Source organism: Chiloscyllium plagiosum, unplaced genomic scaffold, assembly GCF_037043375.1.
Source record: "Chiloscyllium plagiosum isolate Xiang-an unplaced genomic scaffold, Cpla_swu_hap1 HiC_scaffold_48, whole genome shotgun sequence".
NCBI lineage: Eukaryota > Metazoa > Chordata > Chondrichthyes > Orectolobiformes > Hemiscylliidae > Chiloscyllium > Chiloscyllium plagiosum.
The window spans coordinates 48810716-48831442 of record NW_028270186.1 but is presented as its reverse complement, the minus strand read 5'-3'; the positions used below and the strand labels follow the sequence as shown (position 1 = coordinate 48831442).

Below are 20727 nucleotides of genomic sequence, written 5' to 3'. Positions count from 1 at the left end.
GAGTTTGCACATTCCCCTATGATTGTGTGGCCCCCCTCCAGGTGCTCTGGTTTCCTCCCACAGTTCAAAAAATTTTGGGTTAGGTGGATCAGTTGTGCGAAATTGTCCACAGTGTCCAGGATTGTGCAGACTCGGTGGATCAGCCATGGGAAATGCAGTGTTACAGGGATGGAGTGCTCCAGGTGGGATGCTCTTTGGATGGTTGGTGGGGTTTGATGTGCCAATGCTCTCCTGCCACACTGTTGGGATTCTATTCTATGATTGAGGATAAAGCAGGGTGTCCTTAGAGAAGCAGCATGTGGTATGTTTCAATGCTCTCGATGCCTTTAGATAGAGGTTGGCATCGCAGGGGATACCATGCTTTATCTCCACTGCTGCCCCCTCACCCCTAACTCTACTTTGATTTGGTCCCTTCCCATTCTGTCATTTGAAATGGTTTGCTTTGCCCGTAATGGGCTTTGTTTGTAAATATTCAATTGGTTACACGGGTGGTTTACTGCAGGTGATTATATATTAACAAAACCCAAAATGGCATAATGATGAACGTTGGAAGGTTGCTCAGCTGTGTGAGATAACACATCTGGGTAGGAGAAATGGGGGGGGGGGGGGGGGGGAGAAGAACGCTTCACAGCTCACAGAAGGAGAACTGAAAAGCAGTGAAATCAAACCAAAGGTTCAGACAGGGAGGGAATATTTCCCTGGAGTTTGAGTAACTGGAAAGAGATGGTGTCCGGGAATAGACAGGATTTTGTTTTACAAGGCATTTGAAATTTTTAAAAACGGTTATATTCGGATAGTTTCATTTCTTTTCTTTTAGTTTTATTTATTGTGGAATAAATAGCTACAATATTTTAAAACCAACTTCACAAATGTTAAATAAAATCCATCAAACCGTCCCTCACTGAAAACTGATGTGGAGGTGCAATCTCCTGGAGAATCCCTGCCCACTTCTTCCTACCCGGGCTCCAAGGCTATATACATACCTGGGAGATAGCAGCAGGAGGCCATTCGGCCTTTCAATCCTGCTCCAGCATTCAAGGGAAAACAGCTAACCATGCAGCTCAGTCTCCTGTTCCTGCTGTGTTCCAATCCCCTTTCATGACTTTACCTTGAAGAACTATATCTAAGTCCTCCTTTGGCTTCACCACCTTTTGTTCCAGTGGCGTTGCGGTGTTACTGTGTGGGTATAGGCAGGGGTATTGTGATGGTGCTGCCTCCTGGAGGATGCACTCAGCGTCCCTCATCATCCTGCAGTAACATCAACTGGGTTTCAGCAACTCGAGATAGAAACCGTTTCCAGGATATGGGCATCACTGGCTCAGCCAGCATTTATTCCCCATCTCCAGTTACCCTTCAGAAGATGGTAGTGAGCTGCTGTCTCGTACCATTCACAGTCCATTTGGTGCAGATAGACTGACAATGCTGGGAGGGAGAGTGTTGAAGGATTTTGGCCGAGTGATTCTCTATCTTTGGTTCTTCAAATGTTGTTTAACTTAATCACAATCTGCATATGATTTTGAGATTTCAGTCTGCAAATCTTCACCATCTCACACCCTGTATAAAGGTATATGTACAGATTAGAAATTCAGAGCAGACAATTCTAGTTTCTCTGGAATATCTTTTTCCCCCTTTCTTCCCTCAAAGCTGTAACCCTCCAGCCCACTTACTCTCTCCCACCATTCTGACTCTACTACCACCTAAGGTACACCCTCCCCATTCTCATGGAGTTGTTGATAAACAGGTCTATGCCACCACTTCCCGTCCCTGGTTAGACGCTGCACCCTTTCTGGGTTCACTTCCTTTCCCTTCAGTTGCTGTAAGTCAATAATGTAACAGAAGAATGAAACAAAGGAAACAGACAGGGAGGTGGCAGATCCTGGACAGTAGAGGAACCTTCAGTCTGGGAGAATGGGTCAGATCCTTCTTTGTTTCTCATTGGTAGATTCCAGTGTTATGACAAGTTGGGGATGGAACTTGGTCCCATGTGGGTGTGGTGACACTTTGACCCTCCAACAGATCAATACTACAAGCAAATACGTTCCTCCTCCAGCCAATCACTGTGTGAAATCCTTTCCACTAGTTACCCCAAAGCACATGCTCCAAAACTCACCCACATTTTGCACGTGTGCACTGCCGGGTTTCCCCACAGACGTGTGGAGCCTGGGAGTTGCAGTCCTCATGCAGCCACTGGATCCCTGTCTCTGGAACGTGAATGAAAAGTGTGGGATGGAGGATGTTGTGTATCGGATCCCCATTCAGACACACGGGACATGTGGGCTGTCACTGGGATTTACTGAGACATCCGCTTAGACAATCTGATTTCTGATGTAAGGAACATAGAATCAGCCAATTGGGGGTTAGGGAGGTTAATAAGGGGCAGCAGGTTTTAAGCAGAGGTGGCTCAGTGGCTAGCACTGATGTCTCACAGCGTCAGTGACCTGAGGCGACTGAGGGGAGCTTACACATTCTCCCCATGTTTGCATGTTTTCATGCAGTTCTCCAGTTTCCTCACACAGTCCAAAGATGTGCAGGTTAGGTGCATTGCCCATGCTAAATTGCTGATAGTGTCCATGCATATGCCGGTCAGACAATTAGCCATGGGAAATGCAATGTTACAGGGAATGAGTGGGTCTGAACGGGATGCACATCATAGGGTTGGTGTGGACTCAATGGATGAATACCCTGTTCCTGCACTATAGAGACTCTATTCTATTCTCATGAGGAAGAATGTACTTATCTCGATGTGTTGTGAATCTGTGGAATTCCCTATTCAAAATGCGGTGGATGCCAGGACAACGAGCCAATGTAATGAAGAGATATAGATGTTGAATTTGCAATGGGTTGAAGGGTGAGAAAGAGCTGGCAGGAAAATCCAGCTGAGACCGATGTGAGCTCAATGATGGTGTATTAAATGGTGGGGCTGGTTCTCCTGTGCCCAGTGCTTATCTTCTTACAGTAATAACTGGAAAGCTGAATCCAAAACTCACCACTTTCACCAAAGGAGATTTTCGGAAAATGACATAGTCAGGTGGTTAGCATTCCAAGCTTAGATAGTGAGGAAGTGTGTAGGAGATAATGATTTTGCAATTTTAAACTGAGGGGAGACAGTGATTTATGGTTTTAGATTGCGTCGTACATTCGCAGCGTCCAGTGTACGCTGTTGTGAATATCTATCCTGTACTTTATTACAAAGCCAAGGTCACTGACAATGAAAACCAAAACACCCAGGTAACATCATCTCACCTCGTAATCTGATAAAAGACTTGTGATAAGTCTGGTTGAACTTAGAACACAGATGGAAAGCTGGAGGATTAGATCCACTCCCAAGATCCTGTGCTTTTTAAACTAAAGGAGACTACAATAGGATGAGGCAGGAGTTGGCTAATGTAGACTGGAAACAAAGACTTTACGATGGGAAAGTTGACAGACTGCGGGAATATCAAAGCAATTTTTCAAACTGCTCAGCAAAAGTATATATCAGTGAAAAGGAAGGACTGTAGGAAAAGGAATAATCTGCCATGGGTGGCTCAGGAAATAAGAGTGTCTATCAAACTGAAATAGAATGCATACAAATTGCCAAAGACCAAGGAGATTAAAAAAACTTTAAAGATCAACAGAAAGCGAGATGGGATTGGGGGAGAAAAGTGATGAGTAGCTATCCCCAGTGCCAGAATAGCAGTTTACACTGCTAGAGGGGAACTTATTGTATTGGGAACATATGGCGTCTAATTGTTGAAGCACTGAACTGTTACCATAGAGATAATCCTGATCAAGTTAAAAATCACAGCACACTCCAAAAGCTTGTACTTCCAAATAATCCTGTTGCACTATAACCTGGTGATGTGTGGTTTTTAAACTTTGTCCACCCCATCACCGGCTCCTCCACATCAGAATCGTGATAGAAAGCCCCACTGAAACTGAAGTGCCTGTCAGATACTTGAGGGAGCCACGGGGGCGTGGGGGAGGGGTGTGTGGTTTAACCACAAAGTGCTGAACTGAACTAGACTTTCTAACTGACCGTTACCATGGAGATAATACTGAGAGACAGTCTCTATTCAAAGTCCCAAACCACAAAGGTATGAGAATGGGAGCGGCACATCGGACAGGCGGGGAGTTACCTGATGCTGCCTGGAGGTGTTTTGCATGTACACTATCCAGGTAACTGCCATGTCTCATCAAAAAAGACTCAAAGAAGACCTCTCAGAGTTCTGTGCCTAGTTATACCTATCCAGCAAGGTTCAGGAATACGAGTACACAGCAGTCAATCTTCACAGTGGAGGATACAAAAAACATGCCAGTAATTGATAAGGAGACTGAGGAAGGTGAGGACTTGGGTAACCATTATCATGAAAGAGTTAGAGCTGGGCAAGGTATTGGAGCTAAAGGTAGACAAGTCTCATTGCCCTGATGGAATACATCCCAGGATACCAACAGAGTTAGTGGGAGAAATAGCAAATGCACTTAGAGTTATAAAATCCTACAGCAGAGACAGGACCTTTGGCCCAAACTGGCCCATACAGACCAGAACGTCCATCCATGCTAACCCCATTTCCCTGCACTTGGCCCATCTACTTCTGACCCTTTCCTATCCATGTATTTGTCCAAATGTCTTTTACCTGTTGTGAGTGTTCCTGCCTGAACCACTTCCACTGGCAGCTCATTTCATATACATACCACCCTCTGTGTAATACAGTTGCGCCTTCCCAGCTTCCCTTTTATTCTTTCTCCCCTAACCGTAACCTGATCCAATCAAGCCGTCCAATCCTTGAGTTCCTGGGAAAAAAGACTGAGTGCATTCACCTTATCCAGGCCTCTCATGGTGTTATACACTTCGAGAAAAGAACCCCCTCTGTTTCCTCTGTTCCAAACATAAAATCCTCACTTGTCCAACCTCTCCCTATAACTCAGACCCCTGAGCCCTGGCAACATCCTTGTAAATTGTTCTGCACTTTTTACAGTTTAATTTCTGAACCCTACATTACATTCATCATATTTCCAGTATTTCCCCACAGCGCTGGAACCGACGTGACAATGTCAATGGATTACAATCCATGATCGAGAATGAACTCCTTTACAACAATCCCGTTTTCATAGTGTTTCCCATGGTGCAGGTATCCTTGTGTCGTTCTGGTTGCATTATTAATGAAAGACTTGTCCTTCTACAAAGCAAAGTTGTGGCTTAATTGTTCCTGGGAAATGTGCCATGATTTTCCAGACTTTCAAAAGCAAATGGAATCTCTCTCCCCAGTCACCGTGCTGACATGGACTTGGCTGTGTCTCAGTACTTTTGCAGTCACACTGAGATTTGGAATATTCGCCCACGAACAGAATGCACACCTTTCCTTCCAGATGAAAAGGCCAATGATATTCAGAGCGGCACGCATCAAGTAACGATCAGATCTGAACATGAAGTTCAATTTGAATTTCTCATCCGCAAATCCACCCTCTCAGTACCTTACAACAGAGCACACAAGTTACCACTGTTAAGGCAGGATGGAAATTCATAAGACAATTGTAGTATTAAACTGTAGCTTCCTTGTTCCTCCAAAGCTTTAAGCCTCAGTCTCACAATTTCTCTCTTCTGTGAACTGAAATCCAAACCAATCCCCCCACTCCTTTCCTCCACACCCAGTTCTCTCACACATTCTCTTCGAATTCAGTTTCCTCGCTCCTGATGAGAACCATCCTGCATACACTGCTTCCTGCACACTCTGGCCAAGACCCATCTTACTAAAATGAGCCAAATTAGAATTCTAATTGCAGGCCCATCCTTGTCCCTTTCCATAACAACTCTGAATCTTCACAAAAGAGTTCTGATAATTTTCTGCAAAACGCTGCACCACTGATAGACTGATCACATGTCAGGGTAGCAAGAAAGGGGCCATTCCCCTGGGTCCTGCTCCCAGAGGGATGAAGCTGCTAATGATAGATTAATCCCTCACACCCACAGCCTCCTTCCCAGGCACTGACCTAGACTGCACATACTCCCACAGTTGCCAGCACTGCGACCATGCACTGGTCTCCCTCCTACAGCACGTGCTCCCGATCATACAGGAGTCCGGGTGATTGACAGCAGCTGCTGCCCAATATATCAGAATCCCTACAGTATGGAAACAGGCCCTTCGGCCAAACAAGTCCATACTGACCCTGCAAACAGTAACTTACACAGACCCATGCCCCCCTAACTAATGTAAATAATACTGTGGGCAATTTAGAATGGCCAATTCACCTGCCCTGCACATCTTTGGATTGTAGGAGGAAACCCGCTCAGACACGGGGAGCACACGCAAACTCCACACAGACAGTCGCTCGTGGCCGGAATCTAAACCGGGTACCTGATGCTGTGAGGCAGCAGTGCTAACCACTGAGCCGTATCTATCGAGTGGAGGGGGCGTGGCTGGAGGACTGGGTCAATGGGATTGTGAACAGTGAATGAATGTGGAGGACACTGGGGGATGGACATGTCAATGAGCGACAGGATCAGTGCAGCAGCAAGAGGGGATCCTGGACAAACTGAGCAATGGGAGAGTCTGACAGGAGAGAAACTACAGGAAGGTTCTGTTTGGAGGCTCAGGCAGGGACAGCTGGGAGACAGCATGGCCTGGTGGCTTGGGCAGGTTTACTAATCAGCCTCTTCAAAGATGCTTTTACACAACTCTGAGCCTGATCCTCCTAGTCCAGAGGTAAGGACACTTACACTATTTCCTGGTGGGCAAGGGATACAGGGACTGCCTTTCGAAAGGAACTCACCTGTGTTGGTGACATTAACAGGACTCAATACAGACTCACTGACAAAATGCTGGTGTACTTGAACTTCATCCAGAATATTAACACCTATAACTGGGCAACGCAGACCCCAATGTACAGAGTTAAATCCTGGATACTAATAACAGCTTTGTGCATGGGAAATCATATCTCATGAATTTGACTCCGTTTTTTTGAAGAAGTAACAAAGAGGATTGCTGAGGTCAGAGCATGGACATGATCTACATGGATTCAGTAACGTGTTTGACAATGTTCCTCATGGGAGACTGTCAGCAAGGTTAGATCGCATGGAGTACAGAACTGGCCCGAAAGTAAAAGGCAGAGGGTGCTTTTCAGGCTGAAGGCCTGTGACCAGTGGAGTGTCACAAGGATCGGTGCTGGATCCACTACTTTTCGCCATTTTTATCCATGATTTGGATGTGAACATAAGAGGTATTATTAGTAAGTTTGCAGATGACACCAAAATAGGAGGTGTCGCAGACAGTGAAAAAGATTACCTCAGAGTACAAGGGGATCTGGATCAGAAGGGTGAATGGGCGGAGGAGTTCAGTTAAGAAAAATGCAAGCTGCTGCATTTTGGAAAAGCAAACTTTAGCAGGACTTATACAGTTTATAGTAAGTTCCAGGGGAGTGCTGCTAAACAAAGAGTCCTTGGAGTGCAGGTTCATAGTTCCTTGACAGTAGAGTAGCAAGTAGATAGGATAGTCAAGGCGGCAGTTGGTCTGCTTGCCTTTATTGGTCAGAGCATTGAGTATAGCGGTTGGGAGGCCATATTGTGGCTGTACAGGACATTGATTCGGCAACTTTTGTAATATTCCATGCAATTCTGGTCTCCTTCCTATCAGATGGATGTTCTCAAACTTGAAAGGGGTCAGAAAAGAATTAAAAGGATGTTGCCAGGGTTGGATAGGCTGTTTGCCCTGGAGCGTCAGAGGCTGAACGGTGACCTGAAAGAGATTTTTAAAATCAGGCCGGGCATGGATATGGTAACTAGACAAGATATTTTCCCTGCGGAGGGGGGAGTACAGAACTAGGGGGCTGAAAGGGGAGGGTAGGCAGAGAGGGGGTGGGCGGAGGGTAGGAGAGGGTGGATGGATCGAGAGGGTTGGGACAGAAATGGGTGGGGACAGAGAGGGGGGATAGAGAGGGGAGGCACAGAAATGGATGGGGACAGAAAGCGGGATTAGAGAGGAGGGGAACAGACAGGGGGATCAGAGGGGGCGACCGACCGACGGTTGGGGGGGGGGCGACCGACAAAGAGGGGGAACAGACTGAGGGGGGGGCAACCGATGGAGGGGGTAAAGAGACGGGTGTGCGACCGACAGGGGGGCGACTGACAGAGGGGGGACAGACCGAGGGGGCAAAAGATGGGGGGACAGACCGACAGATTGTGGGACAGACCAACGGGGGAGGGACGACCGACGAGGTGGGGGAGCCGACAAAGGACTGACCGACAGGAGGGGGGGAAACCAGACAGAGTGGGGGGAGACGGGGGGGGGGAGCAGACAGAGCGGGAGAGACGGGGGGAACAGAGAGGGGGAAGATGGAGAGTTATTTTATAGATCTACAACTCAACCCTGTTCGTGTTTTCTCCTCCTCACCTTAATTTCCTCTGAAGGGCTCAGAACAACTGCATAGTTCCTGGAAAGTGGAGTTTCAGGGAGATCAGGTGCTGAATGTGGCATTTGGGACACTGACCTTTAATGGAATGTGCTGGTCAATAAATGGACTCTGGTTTGATTCCACTGTCTGTGGGGTGTTTGCACATTCTCCCCGTGTGTCTGCGTGGGCTTCCCTGGGTGCTCTTAATTTCCTCCCACAATTCCAAAGACATGCAGTTTAGATGGATTAACTTTGGGTAATGGTAGGTTACAGAGTTAGGGTGGAATATTGTTCCGATGGTTGGTATGGTCTCATGGGCAGAAAGGCCTGCTTCCACACTGTGGGGATTCTGTCACTGAGTATAGGGGTTAGGAGGTCACGTTGTGGCTGAGTAGGGCATTGGTGAGGCCAGTTTTAGAATACTGCATTCAATTGTGGTCTCCATGATTTCAGAAAGATGTTATCAGAATAGGACTAAACCTCTTAATGGCAAGTTCTTGGGAAGTGTTGACAGACAAACAGACCATGCAGTGTAAGTTGATTGTTCCTTGAAAGTCTGGTTGAAGGTAGACAGGTCGGTGAAGGTGGTGTGCTGTATGCTAGCTGTTATTAGGCAGTGCATCGAAGATAGGAGTTGGGAGATCATGTTTCGGTTGTACAGTTTATTGGCTCGGCCACTTTTGGAATTCCCAGACTGCTTTCAATTCCAGTCTCCCTGTTACAGGAAAAATGTTGGGAAACTTGCAAGAGTTCAGCAAAGTTTTACCTTGTAGTGCCAGTATTGGAACATTTGAACCATAGGGAGAGGCTGAATAGGCTGAGGCTATTTCCCTGTAGCACTGGACACTTTAGGTGGCTTTATCGAACTTTATAAAATTATGAGGAGCAATGATAGGGTGACTAGTCATGGTTTCTTTTTTCCCAGGGTAGGGGAGACCAAACAAATGTGAATCTTTTTTCCAATGTGGAAATGACAAATTCTAGAGGAGAGATGGCAATTTTAAAGGATGTGAAAACCGAAACAACTGAAGATGCTGGAAACCAGGAAGAGAAACAGAAGTTTCTGGAAAAAGCTTAGCAGGTCTAACAGCAGGTGCGAAAATAAATTAGAGTTAACGTATCTGAGGAAGGGTGACCAGACCAGAAACTTTAACTGATTTTCATTCACAGATGCTGCATGACCTGCTGAGCATTTCCAACAACATCTGTGCAAGTTTAAAGGAAGTTGTTTGGAGTATATACCTGAGAGGAACTTTATAAAGTGCGAGTCAGACCACATCTGGAGTAATGACAGAAGTTTTGGTCCCTTTATTTAAGGAAATACATCATTTCATTAGAGGCATTTCACAGAAAATTGACTGGGATGATCCCTGGTTTGCAGGGATTATTTTTTAAGAAAAGACTGAAGACGTTGGGACTCTACTCACTGGATTTGGGAGGAATGAGAGGGGATCTCATTGTAACATGCAGGATACTTAAGGAGTTTGACAGGGTAAATACTGAGTGGATTAGATTAGATTAGATTAGATTAGATTACTTACAGTGTGGAAACAGGCCCTTCGGCCCAACAAGTCCACACTGCCCCGCCGAAGCGCAACCCACCCATACCCCTACGTTTACCCCTTACCTAACACTACGGGCAATTTAGCATGGCCAATTCACCTGACCCTGCACATCTTTGCACTGTGGGAGGAAACCAGAGCACCCGGAGGAAACCCACGCAGACACGGGGAGAACGTGCAAACTCCAAACAGTCAGTCACCTGAGGCGGGAATTGAACCCGGGTCTCTGGCGCTGTGAGGCCGCAGCGCTAACCACTGTGTGCCGCCGTGTGATGTTTCCCATGTGAGGGGTTTCATTAGCAATGGAGCTGGAATGAGGTGGAGATCAGCAACATTTTAAGAGATTGGAATTCCTGGTGTTTGTGATTGTGTAGGTGCCTGATCAGAAGGTCACCTTGGGGTCAGATATGAGAGCAATATTGTGAAGAGTGTGGTTCTGCCTCAGACAGTTCCCAGGGAGAGGGAGGGGCTCAGCAGTAAGGGAAAGTAATTTGTAATAGCAACTGAAGGCAATGGGTTTAACCATTGCAACGTTCCGTTGTAGGAAATTGCAGCCAATCGCGTAGTGGGAGTGTGATGAGCAATTTGATAACTGAGTAATGGAGAGAGATGATGGGGAGGGAGAGCTGGGCAGTGTCAGTGTACATGTGAAACCTAACACGGTGCTTTTGGACGATGTCACCTCTTGGCAGTGTGTAGGTGAGAAACAAGACGGACCAAGGCGAGATCCTTGAGGGACACCAAATACAAGGAATTCAGAAAGGAATGGGAGAGTTGGGATGGAGCAGGTTTTTCCAACAACGGTGGGGTCAAATATTAGTTTGTAGCAGAATGGGAGAGAAAGACATAACCAGATAAAAACAGACAGGTAGAACAAGGAACAATATGTGATTTGGTGAGGGGGAGTGATGAGGAGGAGGAGCAGCAGCCCAACTCCAAAAGCACTATTTCTACATTAGTGACATCACCCAACTCCACCCTAGTCTCAGCTCATTGACCGAAATACTCGTCCATCCTGTGTTATCTCCTGACTTCATTGTCCAAACACACTCCTGGCCAGCCTCCCACATTCAACTTAAATGTAATCTCAAGAGTATCTAAAACCCTCCTGCCCAAGTGCTCACTTGTACCAAAACTTGTTGATCCATCAAAAGGCTCCTATTAACAAGCAACAATTTCAAATTCTCACCCTTGATGTAATTCCTGGCTGTGAACACCCCTGTCTCCCTGCACCACACAACCTGTGAGACCCCGACAACTTATTTTCTTTCAGACTCCCAACGATGTGTTTATTCATTGCTTCAACTGTCTGGCTGTTTCTACTGTTGCCAAGGCAACGCGGTCTGGAATTCCCACCCTAACGCCCTCAGACCTGCTTTCCTCCTTTAAGGTATTCCTGAAAACCTGCTTATTTGGCAATTCTTTTGAACACCTGACCTAATATCTGTGGCCTTATGTCAGAAGTTCTCAATAGTATTTCTGTGGAATTATAAACATGTTAAAAAAACTGTTGTTGATTTGCACATACATTGTCAACTCTTCACTGTCGCTGAGTGAATAATCTATAACAGCTCTTACCCAACCACATTGTGGGAGCACCTTCACCACACGAATTGCAGCTGTACAACGAAGTCAAACATCACCTTCTCCACAGGCAATGGGGCTTTGGCAGTGATCAATGGTATCTGTGGAGGGATAAACACACAGTTGATATTTCAGGGAGTGCAAAATGCATTATAGGGAGGGAAAATGGTGCAGAATTTGGATTTTGAAATTTGTGTTTTACAATGTGCACTAGGTTCTATAAAACCTCTTATCCCATACCATGAAAATTTCCTCCTCTTCCTGGTCAATATGTCTTTCCTTTCCCCTGCCCTTCACCTTCACACATTTCCAATGCCTTGGTCACAACAACACTGTGCTGTCAGTGAAGTTTATCATGTGGTTGAGTATTGTCCCGCCCCTCATTCACTCCGATTGGTTGAAGGACCAACTAGCACCTCTAGCCCCCGCTCCCCCACTCTTATTGGTCGTGCGCTGACATCAATAATTCGAGGCCCATTGTGGGCTTGAGCATGCTCAGTGCTTCCTGCTTTTGCTGCTGTTCATTAGGTATGAGAGAGAGAGGGCTCATCCCTATTTCTCCTGATGTCAGACAATAACAACAACTACCTGCATTGTATGGAGCCTTTCACACTGACAAATCTCCAAAAATGCATCACAAATGATGGAAACGTTGATTAAAGAGAACGATTTTTAGATACATCCTTAAGGCGGACAGAGGGGGTTCAGGAGGATATTCCAAAGGTTTGTGTCCTTGGCAGCTTCAATCGTGGAGTGATGTAGGTGGGCAACAGCTTACAATGGAGACAGTGGCTAACCATAGGTTAACAACCTCATGTCGTAGCCCCCTACCCCACACACCAGGCCTTGTTCTCACAGCCTGCCATTACACACTACCTATGGTTAGCCACGAACTGTCTCCATCAACAGCTAGTCACCCTCCCCCAGCCAGATGGTTGTCCTTTATCCAACTGTTCCTCTCACTCTATCCCCACCTATCCTTTACTCCTTTTATCCTTCTCCCACACTATTTTCTGCACATAAACTTACTTTTATTCTCAGTAACATCTGTTCTGTGGAAGGGACATCGGATCTTAAACTTTAACTCTGATTTCTCTTCACAGATGCTGCCAGACCTGCTGAGCATTTCCAGAACCTCCCGGTTGTTGTTTCTGATTTACATCTTCTGCAGTTCTTTTGGTTTTAATTTACCGGGAGTTTGTAATTTAGGTCCAACAGCCTCTGTCCCAGTCTCTGCTGTCTCTCCCAACCCCAAACAGTGACACTGCACTTGCACAGCTCATGGACAGGTGTTGTCTTGCTGGCCACACCCCCATTCAATCCCATTGGCTGCAGGACCACACAGACTCTCCTCCCATTAGTCTAGAGCTGCCGTCAATCAGCCGGGCCCCATTGTGATGAGAGTGGAGGGCTAATCTCTCTCTCTGCCCTGGGATGAGCTTCATAATTCACAGTGAATGGGGCAGTATCACAGAGCACAGGGCCTGGGGGCTATTCAGCCCATTGAGGCTGTACTCTCTCCCTCTGGAGATGCTGCAAGTCTGTCCCAAGTCCCCTCCCATGTGCCCACAGCCCCCCAAATCTTTCCTTAAAAAGTAAATTCCAAGTCTGTTTCAGAATACCTGCTGAATCTGTGTCGTTCAGACTGTTCCAGATGCTCAGAACTTTCTGAGTAAAATAGTGTTCACATTTTCACCTTGTATTATTTGCCAATTACTTGAAAGTAGTTACTAAAAATTGTGACAGTGTTAACAATTCCTCTCTCTCTCTGCAAATTCAAGACCTTGGAACCAAATCTGCACCAGATCGAAATCACTGCTTCACCTTTTCAGCTCCAAGGATAATTATCTGTGCTTCAGCTAGCTCTCCACAAAATAGAGGAATGCACCTTAATTTATTAAGATCAAAGAAACAGACCTTCGGTCCAATTAGTCCGTGCCAACAAGGAATCCTAAACTAATGGATTCCCATTTACCATCTATTGGCCTGTATCCATCGAAACCCTTCTTATTCACGTACCCAATTGGAAGCCTTTTAAATGTTGTGATTTTGTCAGCCTCCACTACTTCATCTGGTAGCTCCTCCCATACACACACCACACTCAGTTTGAAAACGTTGCCACTTATATCCCTTTTAAATCTTTGCCCTCTCAACTTCAGCCCATGTGCTCTCGTTTTAGACGCACCTAACCTGAGGGAAAAGGACGCCAGCTGCTCACCTTATTCACACCCCTCGTGATTTTATAAATCTCCATGAAGTCACCTCTCAGTCTTTGACTCTCCAGATAAAATAGCCCCAGCCTATTCAGCCTCTCCCTGTAGGCCAAATCCTCCAATCCTGGCAATGTTTTTGTAAATCTTGTCCAAACCTTTTCAGGTTTCACAACATCCTTCCCAGAACGGGGAAATTCAAACTGAAAACGGAATTCCAGAAGTGGCTTAATCAACGTCCTGTCCAGCCACAGTATGACGTCCCAGCTTCTGTATTCAATGCATTGACCAATAACGGAGAGTGTTAATGGAGTCCCATTTGCCAGCGGTTCACCCTTATCCCTCTAAAACCTTCCTCTTCATGTACCCAATCAAATGCCTTTTAAATACTGCAATTGTACTAGCCTCCACCCCTTCCTCTGGCAGTTCATTCCATATTTGCAATGCCCTCAACATGAATAAGATGCCCCTTAGATCCCTTTTTAATCTTTTCCCTCTCACCTTAAGCCTGTACCATCTAGTTCTGGACCCACCGAACTTGGGAAAAAGTCCCTGACTGCTCACCTTATCCATGCCCTTCATGATTTTATAAGATCACCTCTCAGCCTCCAACTCTCCAGGGAAAATAGTCCCAGTCTATTAAGCCTTTTCCAATAGCTCAAACCGTCCAACCCTGGCAAAATCCTTGCAAATATTTTCTGAACCCTTTCAAGTTTCTCAACATTATTCCAAGAACGGGGAGATTGGAACTGAAAACAGAATTCCAGACAGGCTTTAATCAGTGCCCTGTCCAGCCACAATATGACGTCACAACAGCTGCATTCAATGCATTGACCAATAACTGGGGGGGGGGAGGGGTATGCTGCATTCACTATCTCGTCTACCTGTGACTCTACTTTCAAGGAACTTTTGTGGGCGGCACGGTGGCACAGTGGTTAGCACTGTTGCCTCGCAGCGCCTGAGACCCGGGTTCAATTCCCGCCTCAGGCGACTGACTGTGTGGAGTTTGCACGTTCTCCCCGTGTCTGCGTGGGTTTCCTCCGGGTGCTCTGGTTTCCTCCCACAGTCCAAAGATGTGCAGGGTCAGGTGAATTGGCCATACTAAATTGCCCGTAGTGTTAGGTAAGGGGTAAATGTAGGGGTATGGGTGGGTTCGCTTCGGCGGGTCGGTGTGGACTTGTTGGGCCGAAGGGCCTGTTTCCACACTGTAATGTAATGTAATCTAATCTAATCTAAAACTATGAACCTGCACTCCAAGGTCTCTTTGTTCAGCAATGTTCCCCAGGACTTTACCATTAAGTGTATAAGTCCTGCCCTGATTTGCCTTTCCAAAATACAACAGCTCACATTTATCTAAATTGAACTCTGTCTGCCATTCCTCGCCCCAGTGGCCTATCTGATCAAGATCCTGTTGTATTCTGAACTAACCTTCTTCACTGTCCACGACACCTCCAATTTTGGTGTCTTCTGTAAACCTACTGACCATACCTCATATAGTCACATCCAAGTCATTTATTTAAGGGCCCAATATCCATCCTTGCAGCACATTGCTCCTCACAGGCCTCCAGTCCGCAAAGCAACCCTCCATCATCATCCTCTGTCTCCTACCTTCAAGACAGTTTTGTAATGGCTTGCTCTCCCTGCATGCCATGTTATCTAACCCTGCTAACCAGTCTGCTTTGTGGACCCTTGTTGAATGTCCATATAAACAACATTCACCGCCTGGCTTCATCAATTTTCTTTGTCACTTCAAAACATTCAGTCAAATTAGTGAGACACAATTGTGCATGTACAAAGCCACATTGACTCTCCCTGTCATTCCTTACCTTTCCAAATAGATGGATATCCTGTCCCTCAGAATCCCTTCCAACAACTTGCCTGCCACTGACTTCAGGCTCACTGTTCTCTTGTTCCATGGCCTCTCCTTACCACCTTTTTAAAATAATGGCACCTCACCTGTCGCTATCAACGATACAAATACCTCAGGAGAGCTGAAAATGTGTTGCTGGAAAAGCGCAGCAGGTCAGGCAGCATCCAGGGAACAGGAGAATCGACGTTTCGGGCATAAGCCCTTCTTCAGGAAGAGCTTATGCCCGAAACGTCGATTCTCCTGTTCTTTGGATGCTGCCTGACCTGCTGCGCTTTTCCAGCAAAACATTTTCAGCTCTGATCTCCAGCATCTGCAGACCTCACTTTTACCTCAGGAGAGGCCCAACAATCACTTCACTAGATTTCCAGAAAGTTCCAGAATACACCTGATCATTTTCCAGGGCTTTATCCACCTTGATGCGATTTAAGACATCCAGTACCACCTCCTCTGTAACATGGACACTTTTCAAGTTATCACTGTGTATTTCTCCAAACTCTCGAGCTTCCGTATACTTCTCCAGTAAAAATGACGTGAAATATTTGCATATCTTTCGCACTCCCTGTGGTTCCATAGACAGCTTTGTTGACCTTTAAGGGGTCCTATTCTCTGGTCCAGTTAATCTTTTGTCAGTGATATATTTGTTTAATCTCTTTGGATTCTATTCCAGGACATCCCAGAAAGGCCTACTTCACGGACCGTAAATTTCCTCTGACTTGATCAACACATACCCTCCACTTCCCGCACCTCCGCCTTTACCCCACCCCTCCAGCCACAATAAAGAATATAACCCTGCGGTCTTCACCTTCCACCCACTAATCTCCAGATACAGCACATTAACCTCTGTCATTTCTGCTACCTAAAGTCAGACCCCACCACCAGAGACATATTTCCCTCCCCACCTTTGTCTGCGTTCCGCAGAGACCATTCCCGCTGTGCCTTGCTTGTTCGGTCCACACCCTCCCACCAACCCACGCTCCACATCCTTGACCCTCCCTTGCCGCCATGGGAGATGTAAAACATGCGGCCACACCTCCCTCTGACATCTGTCCAAGTTCCCAAAAGGGTCTTTTCACATCAGGCAGAGATTTGCCTGCACATCCCAAAACCTCATATACTGCATCTGGACACTATGGGAAGAAGGGCTTATGCCCGAAACATCGATTCTCCTGTTCCTTGGATGCTGCCTGACCTGCTGCGCTTTTCCAGCAACACATTTTCAGCACTGGGGAGAATGTGCCAACTCCAACAAAGACAGTTGCCCAAGGCTGGAATCAAACCCAGGTCCCTGGTGCAGAGGAAGCAGTGCTAACCACTGAGCCACAATACTGTGGGATCTTTGGTGCTGATGCGCTGCCCCACTGATACCTCAGTCACTCACCCTGCCTCATTTCCTAAGATGAGTGATGAGTGAAATTATCGCTAGACAGTTAATCCAGAGACCCAGATAAGGTTCTGGGGACCCGGGTTTGAATCCCATCATGGCAGATTTTGGAACGTGAATTCAATAAATATCTGGAAAAAATAATCTAGTGACAACAAGGATTCCACTGTCAATTGTTGGAAAACCCATCTGGTTCACTAATGACCTTTAGGGAAGGAAAATGCCATCCTTACCTGGCCTGGTCTGCATGGGACTCCAGACCTATAGCAACGTGGTTGACTCTTAACTGCCCTCTGGGTAAACGCAGCAATAAATGCTGGCCGAGCCAGTGACAGCCTTATCCTGTGAATGAATAAAGAAACAGGTCAGGTTTTGTTCCTTCTCTAGTAGGTACATCCTACCAACTGATTCTGAAATGTTCTCGTACACACTGAACAAATACCTTTCCATCCAAGCCCTTAACACTACAGCACTCCGAGGCTATGTTGGTAAAGTTAAAACCCCTTATCATTGCATCCATATTATTCTTACAGATAACTGAGGTTTCCTGGTAAAATTGTGTCTCAATTCCCCGCTGACTATTGGGAGAGAGTCTATAATACAATCCCATTAAGATGGTCATCCCTTTCTTATTTCTCAGTACCAACCAAATAACTTGCCTGGATGTACTCCCAGGAATATCCTCCCAAAGCCCAGCCATAATGTTATCCCTAATCAAAAACACCTCTCCCCCTGCTCTGTTGCCCCCTTCTATCCTTGCGAGAGCATCTATTCCCTGGAACATGAAACTGCTAGTCCTATCCATCCCTGAGTGAAGCCTCTGTAATTGCTGTAATATCCCAGTGCCATGTTCAAAACCATACCCTGAGCCTACCTCCCTGACTTGTAAGGCCTCTTGCACTGAAATAAATGCAGTGCAACTGGTCCGTCGCACCTCATTCTGTGACTTGCTCTTGCCTGCCTTGACAGTCTGACTGGTGAACAGTACCAGCCTCAGACTCACCTCTTTTCTCACTATCTCTTTAGGATTACCCAGACTCCCTCACTGGTTTAATGCCTCCCGAGTGGCACTAGCAAATCTCCCTGCTCGTCAGGACCCCATGCTTTCCCCTTCCTATGCCATTGGTACCAATATACAATGTCCTCCCACTGGTTATTTTCCCTTTTGAAAATACTCTGCTCCCTCAGAGACATCCTTGACACTGGCACCAGGGCAGCACCACCCCATTCTGATGTCTCACTGTCAGCTGCAGAAACAGCAGACTGTGCCCCTGAGTAGAGAGTCCCCTATCACCATCGATCGTGTGGAACTGGATATACCTCATATTATGTTAAAAGCCAGTCTCAGTACCAGTAACTTGATTGTCAGTGCTACATTCCCCTGAAAGTCTATGACCACCTACATTTTCCAAAACAATATACTTGCCTGAGATGGGGATAGCCACAGGAGACTCCTGCAGTACCGACCTATCCCCCCCCGCCTAGCTTTCCCGGCGGTAACCCATCTACCTGACCGTATCTGCAGTATCCTGCATTCCTGGGACTGCCACCTATCACACACCCCGGCTCCTGTCAATTCCTCACTGCCTTTAATCACTCCTCCACCAATCCATGCGATCCAAAAGGATTTGCAATCACACTTGCTACAGACATAATCATCAGGATCATTGAAATTCTCCCTAATCTCCACATCCGACAGGAACAGCACGCCACTCTACAACAGGCCATCTCTCCGCCTTAACAATCTACAGACCAAAACAGAGACACAGTCTTACTGCTCGAAAAATACTGCCCGAGAATAACAATGCTTATGTTTCATATCTTAAACATTTAATCAAGAGACCCTAAGACATTAAAAAGAAATCCTCACCTTACTCACGATTGTAGATTGAATAAATAAAAAACCGGCTAAGATTGACATTTGAAGAGACTGAAACTCACTGATCTGATCCCCAGCTCGGAGTACTTCCAAGGGTGAGGTCTCTCTGAGGGCAGCTGTGAAATGTCTCTGTTTCTCTTCTCTGCCCACTCCATTTCCAGAGAGGTTTTTAACTTCACAGCAAGTCAGCTCAGAGAGGTCACTGCTTGGTTTTATTCACTGGGGGTTGCCTTTGCTGCCCAGACCAGTATTTCTTGGCCACCTTCACTTGTCTTGGAGAAAGTGGTGGTTAACCGCCTCCCTGAAATGCTGCAGTCCATGTACACCACAGTGATGTTTGGACAACAATCCCCCTCTGGCCCCACAACCCTCCCTGTCTCTGTAATCCCCCTCCGGCTTCAGAAATTACATGTCCGTGGCATATGATTTTTATTTGGATTCATTTTTGTTTAATAAACCCACCCCCCCAAAAAAGTGAAATATTTGGCCCCAAACAAATTTCTGTTGATTGACCTTTCGGAGAGGCTGACACATGGACGTTGCAGTATTTTATCTCACATTGTACACCTAGAATGATGGAACTTTCTTTTAAACATTGCTAAAAGGGAGGCAATGGCTTAATGGTATTCCTGCCAGTTGAGTGACATGTGCAATGTTCCGAGGATTAGGGATAGAATCCCAACATGGCTGATGGTGGCATCGGAATTCAATACAATCTCGAATGAAAAGGCGAATGATGACCATGAAACTATTGTCAAGTGTTAGAAACCCATCTGGTTCACTAATGTCCTGTAGGGAAGGAAACGGTCATCCTCACCTGGTCTGGCCAACATGTGACTCCAGACCCACAGCAATGTGGTTAACTCAACTGCCCTCAGGAAAAATACTTTACAAACTGTTAACAAATATTCCGCAGGTATCACTTAAAAACTGGCTGTTCACATTGGGACCATGTGAATATCTGAAGGGCCTGAACTAAAACTGAGTTTCTCCCTGTCTCACCTCACTCTGTTTACACCCAACTCCAGAACACTCTCATTCAGCCAAGCAGCACTCTCAGTACAGCCTTGTCATTTTCAATATCTGCTCACACTGACATGGCCCTCAGCCTCCTGTACTGTTCCAATGCATCTCAATGCGAGCTCAGGAACAGCACCTCATCTTTCAATTCAGCCCTTTGTAACCCCAGAGTCAACATGGACGTCAGCAGTTTCTGAATGAACAGACAGTTTTACAGAAGCTGGAACATTCCACCTGAAAAGGTACTGGAATTTGAGTCCAAAAGGATTTTTAATGGGAAGTTTGCAGGTAATTGAAAACATGAAGTTTACAGGTTAGCATCATGAAGTGGGTGGTTGGGTCTAAATCTGAGAGTTCTTCCAAAGAGACGAGGTGTAATTTGGATAAATCTGTGCTCCCTCTCAGGCCAATATCTCCTTCCTCAGCTGCAGGGCCCAGAACAGAGCACACACCCAAAGGGTGATCCAACCACGAATTTGTACATCTTTCTGCTTAACAAAAATATTGGAGATATCTTCCCACAAACAGAACAGACAAACCTTTCTCCTTCCACAGTTAAATGCCAATGATATTCAGATCCCGATGACTCCATTGACTGTAAAAACTTGCTTTTGAGATCCCAGCCTCCATTATTCTGATTTAATATCCTATGAAATGAATTCACAAAACAAGACTCACAGTCAGTACAGGAAGAATATAAAGACATACTTTTTTCTTGGTATGTGCTTGATGTGTAAATGCCTCTCTTCAAGTTGCACGCCTCCCCCCCCCCATCCTAGGAAGGGGACATGCACATGCGCTTCACTGTACCTTACCCCCAATAAAAATGGCGGCCATATCCCAGGACCTTTCAC

The 20727-nt window shown here is 46.1% G+C and overlaps 1 long non-coding RNA gene across 1 annotated transcript; it reads right to left on the bottom strand.

The window, feature by feature from the left end:
* Positions 1–632: 632 nt before the first annotated feature.
* On the bottom strand, positions 633–20521 carry LOC148135917 (uncharacterized). The gene is made up of 6 exons (XR_015754935.1): positions 20413–20521; positions 17208–17316; positions 11508–11614; positions 5338–5454; positions 2111–2201; positions 633–1554 (listed from the first exon to the last, which is right to left on the bottom strand). It is a non-coding gene; the product is annotated as an uncharacterized LOC148135917 (long non-coding RNA).
* Between the last annotated feature and the right edge of the window lie 206 nt (positions 20522–20727).